The sequence below is a fragment of the Felis catus genome, chromosome D4 (assembly GCF_018350175.1).
Source record: "Felis catus isolate Fca126 chromosome D4, F.catus_Fca126_mat1.0, whole genome shotgun sequence".
NCBI lineage: Eukaryota > Metazoa > Chordata > Mammalia > Carnivora > Felidae > Felis > Felis catus.
The window spans coordinates 61,654,283-61,662,392 of record NC_058380.1 but is presented as its reverse complement, the minus strand read 5'-3'; the positions used below and the strand labels follow the sequence as shown (position 1 = coordinate 61,662,392).

Below are 8,110 nucleotides of genomic sequence, written 5' to 3'. Positions count from 1 at the left end.
CCTTATCACTGTGGTCTATTATAAAAATTAAGAGGGGCACCTGGGTGGCTCAGTCGGTTAGGCATTGGTTAGGCATCCAACTTCAGCTCAGGTCATGATCTCCGGCTCTGTGGTGACAGCTCAGAGACTGGTGACAGCTTCAGATCTGTGTCCCCTTCTCTTTCTGCCCCTCCCTGGTGTGTGTGCGCTCGCTCTCTCTCTCTCTCTCTCTCTCTCTCTCTCAGAAATGATGAATGAATAAACTTCAAAAAATTAAAAAAAAAAATTAAGAGATAAACTTAAATAGACCTTTGTACTTGGGATCTATAAAGTGACTGAGTCTTTTTGCCTTTTTACCTTTCATGGACCACCAAAGAACCTCCCCCTCGGTCCCCAAAGTTACCACATGGACACCATCTACAGGTTCTGATGGGACAGGAAGAGAGGGGAAAATCTGTCTGCTCCCTGACCCCATGAAACTCCTGGGTTCATCTCTAGGCTCTGGTGGAGGAAGGGGGAACTGGCCTCATTAGCCTTTTCTTGACCTCTGATTCCTCCTTTCTCTGTTCCTGCCCCGTCCCACAGGGGCTGGTCTGAAATGTCATAAAATCATGCTTTTTAGCAGGAGTCGCAATCTGGAGGTCAACTGGACCAGCCATCCTTGTGTCTGCTGTCTACGCATTTAGATTATCCTTCTACATATCTGAGTGCTCAGGAAATGCAAATGGCTTGTGAGGAAATCTCTGGGGTCAGACATGAGGATGAAATCCTTTCTCTATCATCTTGATAGGATTGCTGTTTGGATAACTCAAAGAGGTGTATGTAAGTTTTGATACTATTATTTTACATAGATCGTGTTTTCTTTCTTTCTTTCCTTTTTTTTTTTTTTTTTAAGAATATCAGACATTGTTGAGGTAAGATAGAAGTAAAACAGTCTTCACTCTGTAGGAACTTAGATCTTGAGATGGGTCTTTGGTGCTGATTTCCAGCCTCACCCACAACCTCTTCGGAAGGAAGCAGCCAGGCCTGACTCCATTTCTCTCTGCTGCGGTCCTGGGCACTTCCTCTTGCAACCAACCTGGCTACTCTGGCCATAGCTGATTGGATCAGGGGTGGGCACTTGACCCAGAGTTAGCCAATCTCTACCCTGGCCAATGACAAATGAGAGATACTAGTGAAGAATTGGACAAATCGGATTTTTTTTCTCTCAGGGAGTTTAATGAAGAGTTTGGCAGAGTGAGCCATTTGTTTTTGGAGCCAACACAGTAAGACACACGGGAAAAAGCAGAGACAGAAACAGAACTCAGCTAAATAGGGAGGCTTAGGCTAAGGACCCTTATTTTTACTATTGATGGTGTCGGCCTACCCTGCTTCCTGAACACCTTTCCATTTCTGAACAACTCTGTTCCCACCTCTAGAAGACCCTTCCTCTTCTTTCTGGGAGTTGGACTGAGAAGCTTTTTTCCTCCATTTTCTTGGGACATGGCCCAGGATGATGATCGTGCTTTCTTTACTTCTATGTGTGTCCTTTCAGTAAGCTGCTCATCCCTTAAAGTGACTGGAGTGAGTCTTTATTCTTTGTACCAACAGTGTTCATCTGTCAGCTGCCAGAGAGCCCCCTTTCCTTGCTAGAGGGGATAAGGCAACAGAGAAGCGGACCTGAGCTGTGTTGAGTGTGTTGTCAGGTGACACCCCTTCAGAGCAGCCTTCCCTGGCCACCCAGCTGAAAACAGCAGCCTGTCCCCTTCCCAGCCAGTTACACCATCAGGTCCCGTCATAATGTCTTCACCGAACTTATCATCAGCTCATGTGACTTTTGTATTCATTTCCTGTTGCTACCATAACAAATTACTACAAACTTATTAGCTTCAAACAACATACATTTATTCTCTTATGGTTCTGGAGGTTGGATGTCTGGATTGAGTCTCACAAGATGTTGGCAGGACAGACTCCTTCTGGAGGTTCCAGGGGAGAACCTGTTCCTCACCTTCCGTGGCTCCTAAAGGCTACCCACATCTCTTGGTTTGTGTCCCCACATCTCACAGCTTTTTCTCTCTTTGTTTCTCAGCTGTCTGACATTCCCGTATCCTTCTTATAAGGTGTTTTGTGTTTACATTTAGGGCCCAATGAATAATCCAGGATAATCTCCCCATCTCAAAATTGTTAAACATAACTGCTAACTTCCTGTGAATGTAAGGTAACATTCACAGGTTCCAGAGATTAGGATGCAGACATCCTTATGGACCATTATGGAACCTACCACAATCTTGTTCAGATGTCTGTTTACTTGTTTATGTTTTTTCTCTCCTTGCCACCCTTAGTAAAATGGACCCTCCATGGGTGGGAGCAGGGGCCTCATCTGTTTTGTTCACCACAGTATATCCAGGGTCTGGGATAGGGTTCAGTTTATAATAGATGCTGATAAATATTTGTTGAATGAATAAATTAATAAATTAATGAAATGGCAGAATATCTAACATTCCAGAGACTCTGCTGGTCATCATAAAAGATAATATAATTTTTGGATCTTTTAAGCCAGCGTTCTAAACCAAACTGTTCTGTGGGGTATTATTTCTTCAAGATGCCTTATGAAAAAAATCCTGTGGTCAGATAAGTCTGGGAGACACGTCACTGTATCATCTTAGAGACTTCAGTGCATATTAGTATATTAAAGTCTCTGAGAAGTCCCTCAATAAAGGAACTTAATTAATTAATTATATAATTCAACAATTCTAAAACTTTTTAGTAAAGAGTTACTCTGGTAAGAGTTATTCTTTTCTTTCTTTGTCCCTTAATAATGCTCTACAAAATTGATGTTCAAGGAACTCATGTTGGGAAATGCTGCTCTCACTGTTAGGGCCTATCTTTCCTCTTAGTTGTTGAAATCTTTTTGTTCTCGTTCTCCTTCTCCTTCTTTCTCCTTCTCCTTCTCTTTCTCCCCCTCCTCCCCCTCCTCCTCCTCCTTCCCCCTCCTCCCCCTCCTCCTCCTCCTCTACCACCTTCTCTTTCTCCTTCTTTCTCCTTCTCCTTCTCTTTCTCCCCTTCCTCCCCCGCCTCCCCCTCCTCCTCCTCCTTCTCCTCCATCTTCACCACCACCTTCTCCTTCTCCTCCTTTTTCTTCTTGCCTCCACCTCCTCCATCTTTCCTTCTTTTTCTTCTTCTCCTCCTTCCTCTTCCTCTTCCTCTCATTTTTCTTTTCCTTCCCTTCTTCCTCCTTCTTTTTAATTTTATCTCTCAGCTTATTTTGGTCCTGAGCATTCCCAACTATTCTTGCAAGTTCCTGCTCCCATCCACTTCCCTGTTCTACCTTATGAGTCCTTAAAGAGCACTACACCTCTTGGGCTCTAATCTATGGATACTATTCTTAAGTGTCCCCATCATACTTTTGTATTCATCTTTGGTTACGTGATCCTACTTCTATTATGAACACTTTCTTAAAAGTCCAAGTTCTTCAAAGATGAAAGGGAGGCTTATTATATAACCTTCAAGTATTTCATAGATAAGGAGTAAAAAATGGAGGATTTCCATTTTATGGGTTTTTTTGTTTTGTTTAAACACACACGCACAAATGTAAGTTCTTTTCCCTTAGCAAATTTCAATTAAATAAAGTGCTATCAGCTATATAGAGTATGAAATATGCTTTATTTTTTTTTTTTTTAGAAGGACTGATCCTGAAAGGCTGAAGAACCCAACCTGGTCTCCTAGCAATGTAGTACCTGAGCTGAACTCCATCACCTGAATGGGGTCAGAGGAACTACTGGCTGCATAGACATTCATTCTTTTGGAACCTCATGTCCATTGAGATGTTTGTTTTCCCCAAATTAAACTGCAGGCCTTGACCAATTTTTTATTTCTTGGCACATCTCCAGGATCCAACCAATACAATTTAGGTCCCACAGCAAGCATGTTGTGGTATAATCATATTTCTCTATTGTTTTATTTTTCGTAGTGCATTCACATGGACTATCTTATCCAGTTCTCTCAACAGCTCTATGAGGCAATACTATACCCATTTTAGAGATGAGGGAGTAAGAGTACAAGTTTATGTAGCCAGTGAATAAGTGACATTCAAGACTAGACTTCAGATCTTCAGATTCTTCTATAGCTTTATTTATTTGTTTATTTATTTATTTATTTATTTATTTATTTATTTATTTATTTATTGTCAAGTTAGCTAACATACAGTGTAGCCTTGGCTTCTGGAATAGATTCCCATGATTCATCATTTAGATACAACACCCAGTGCTCATCCCAACAAATCCCCTCCTCAATCCCCATCACCCTCTATAGCTATATTTATATAAAAATAAAGAAATGAGCAAATATTTGTAAAGTACTCTTGTTTGCAATATATATATATATACATATATATATATATATATGTTTATTTATTTTTGAGAGACAGAGATAGAGTGTGAGCGGGGGAGGGGCAGAGAGAGAGGGAGACACAGAATCCAAAGTAGGGTCAGACTCTGAGCTGCCAGCACAGAGGCCGTTGCAGGGCTTGAACTCACAAGCCATAAGATCATGACCTGAGCTGAAGTCGGACGCTTAACCGACTGAGCCACCCAGGCACCCCTGTGCATTTTTATATACATGATCTTATATAATCCTTGTAGGTATTCTGTAGAAAAGGCAGAGCAAGTATTTTAATCCTCATTTTATAAGTGACAAAAACCGAAAGTCACAAAAAAATCCCAAGGCTCAGGTCGCATAACCAGTCCATAACAGGGATTGGGTTTAAAAACAGAGCTTCCAAATTCACGAATCAAACCCTTTCAGGTACTTGAGACTCCCCTGTTTCCCAGGGCTCTTGGGGGCTTCATTATGGGGGAAAAGGTATAAAATATGTGGAATATAGAATATAAGGTTGAAAAAACTCAAACCAAGAAGCTGGAGAGTTATACAATTGGCTGAGGTATTTGTAGTAGTAAAATGTTGAGAGGACTTCATTTTGTTTCCTGAGGGCAACTTGCTTTTCGACTTGGGGGGTGGTGTGGAAACCCCTCACAACAGATTCTAAGGGTAGAGTTGGGAGTGAAGGAGATTTTACTCCTTATCTCTGTTCCCTATTCACTGTCTATACTCATTGTCAGGAAGCTCTCCTTTTTATTTGTAAAAGAATTCCCTCTTGCTGCAATTTGAATCCTTCTCCTCTTGTTCTGCCCCAGGGGAGAGGAACCGTGTTTATCACCAAACCTCCTCTTCTGTTTTGCCCTGGCTAGAACTTAGTTGCTAGGTGTCTGGGTTTTAGCTTTCCTATTGCTTGTGTCCTTGCCTTGAATAACTCGGTAGAGGAAGCCTTCTCTTTGTAGCTTTTGAGAATCACAGTAGTTAATATGAAAGCCATCTTTTTTGGGGAGAAAAAAAAGAAGTTATTAATTACCACCCCGGTTCAGGTCGGAAGAACTAACTCCCTTTAGTGACACGATGTAGGTGGCAGAGAGTGCAAGGACACCGAGCAGGGCTGTAGGTCCTTTGCCGCCCAAAGCAAGGCCTTGGGCAAGGCTATGTGGTTAGGTCTCTGTCAGTGCGCAAGGTGAACTTGGACCTGGCTGAGTGCCCCTGCCTCAGACCCCGTGAGGGTTCGCGTCCTCCCCCTCCTCAGCTAGGAACAGCTAGGACTGTTCCTAAAGGGAGGTCCCCCAGCAACTCCTGATTTGGAATTTTCTCCCCTCCCCACATGTAATAATTTATGGCAAGCCCCAAAATAAGCTCCTTAAAATATCCAAACGTTGTTGTTGTTGGGTTTTTTCTCCCCCCTCCCAAAGCGTTTTACATCCAGGCCTCCATCAGGCAAATTTCGGATAAAAGGTGATTAGTGTTTTGGCAGGATTTTCATGAGGCTTTCTCTTGTATTCCTGCCAAAGAGCTTGCCAGGCCCAGATTTGATTAAAATGGCAGTGGGCTCTGCTACTTGAATGTAATTAGAACCATTCATTAAAGCTTTTGCTGACAGTTTGGCAACCTGTGCATTTTTCAAAGTATGGCCAGCAGCCCATGGAAACGGCTCAGGGGAGGAGCTAGGGCCCAACAGCCCAGGCCGAGCTCGAGGAATGGGACATCCTCCGTGGCCAGGAGCTTTCTGCATGGCCAGGCTGGCACTCACAGTGACGCAGAGCTCCTTTAATTGGATTAAGGGGGATGGGAGTACTGCTTTCTTATTGAAACCGAAGCTGAGCAGGAGGTTTCGTGATGCTTTTTATAGAGAATACAGGGTGCTAAAGTTCTAATGACATGCACCCTTGAACAAACCCATCGCACAAGCACAGAGCAGCCCAGGGCAGTCAACCACTTTCTAGCAAGGCTAATGTCCTGTTCTTTCTACCTCTGGTTCCTAATATACAGTCTGATACTTAATAGATACTCAGTAAATATTAATGAATAAAGAATGGTCAGATGAGAAGTAGAAAAAGAAAATGTTGCTTATTTTGACATCAGTTTTCAGAGGCATGGTCTCCCTGCCTCCGATCCATTTGCCTCGATGATCTTTCTAAAATGCCAATCCAGCCCTCTTTCTGCTTAAAACATTTCTGTAGCTCCCATCTTCTTTATGATGAGGTCCATACCCCTTAGCATGGTGTGTAAGATCCTGATGGCCCTTGATTACCTCTTATTTATTTATTTATTTATTTATTTATTTATTTATTTATTTAATGTTTATTTATTTTTGAGAGAGAGGGTGTGAGTGGGGAGGGGCAGAGAGAGAGGGAAACACAGAATCCAAAGCAGGCTCCAGGCTCTGAGCTGCCAGCACAGAGCCTGACGCGGGCTCAAACTCACGAACTGTGAGATCATGACCTGAGCCGAAGTTGGACGCTTAACCGACTGAGCCACCCAGATGCCCCACGTCTCTGGTTTTAGATCTCACCACCTTCCTTCCTGCCCGCTTGCCCTCTCTGCTTTGGTCACTCTGAATCCTAAGCAGTTCCTGACATAGCCTGTTAAGCCCTCACCTTTGCACAGGCTGCCCCCTCTACCTGAACACCCTCATCACCACTCTATCTTCATTTGATTCATTTCTGCATATTTGGAGTTCTTTGTCTGAGTGCTGCCTCTTCCATGAAATCTTCCATGTGCTGCTCAAAAGTACTCTAGAACAATTTTTCCAGCCTCTATCTTTGTGATTAACACAATCTATTGAAATAACATGTGCCTATGTGTCTCAGTCCCACTAAAGTGTTACCTCCCTGAGGGCAGGTACTATTTCTCACTCACCTCTGAATCCTCAGAGCCTGGTTTTGGACTTGAATATGGTAAATTCAAGTGGCTCAATCAGTTCAGCATGTGACTTCGGCTCAGGTCATGATCTCACAGTTCCGGAGTTTAAGCCTGCATTGAGCTCTGTGTGACAGCTCAGAGCCTGGAGCCTGCTTCAGATTCTCCGTCTCCTTCTCTCTCTGCCCCTCTCCACTTGTGCCCTTCTCTCTCTCTCTCTCAAAAATAAATAAACACTAAAAAATTTTTTTTAAATATGGTAAATGCTCAATAAGTATTTTCAAATGAATGAATGAATGAATGAATGTAGTTGAATATATAAATATATGTATACCCTGTGATTTGGTTTCTAGGTCGTAGCCATTGTGAAAACTGACTCTGATGCTATGGTTTGGCTCACAGATGATTAGTTGAATCCTTAGCAGGTGGTAGATGATGCTTTTAAGACAGTCCACAGAATAATCAGGGAGGTGTGTGCTTGGCTCCACAAAGGGGCCCCATGCCAGGGAATCATAACTCAGAGGGATGATATTATTGGCCATGCAGACTCTCCAGTGCCTGTTCCCTGCTTCATCACTGCATCGATGTTGACTCTTGTGCTTGGCTTCTGTTCTTGGCGTTGTCCATCCTGACTCCAGAAAACAGCTTTGGCTTGACTTTGCCACACTGATGGGGCTTCTTAGAATGCTATTTGTTCATTGTTAGTCTGGAGCTGGAACCCCCAATTTCAGTCACACTATACCATGCCTTGGAGTCCCATTTATAGGTTGCATAATCAAGTAACAGAGAGGTTGGATGACGACACTGAGAAAGTCAGCAATACAGCCAAGTCTTTGGACACAGTGTGTATATTATATCTACCATGTCAACAGGAGAGAGGAGGAGGTGACACCCAGTCATTCTCAGGTGGAAA

General features: G+C 43.0%; 1 long non-coding RNA gene across 1 annotated transcript; it reads left to right on the top strand.

Annotated features, from left to right (window-relative positions):
• Window positions 1-227: 227 nt before the first annotated feature.
• LOC123381577 lies at window positions 228-3,818 on the top strand. The gene is made up of 2 exons (XR_006588749.1): window positions 228-801; window positions 3,640-3,818. It is a non-coding gene; the product is annotated as an uncharacterized LOC123381577 (long non-coding RNA).
• The last annotated feature ends 4,292 nt before the right edge of the window (window positions 3,819-8,110 follow it).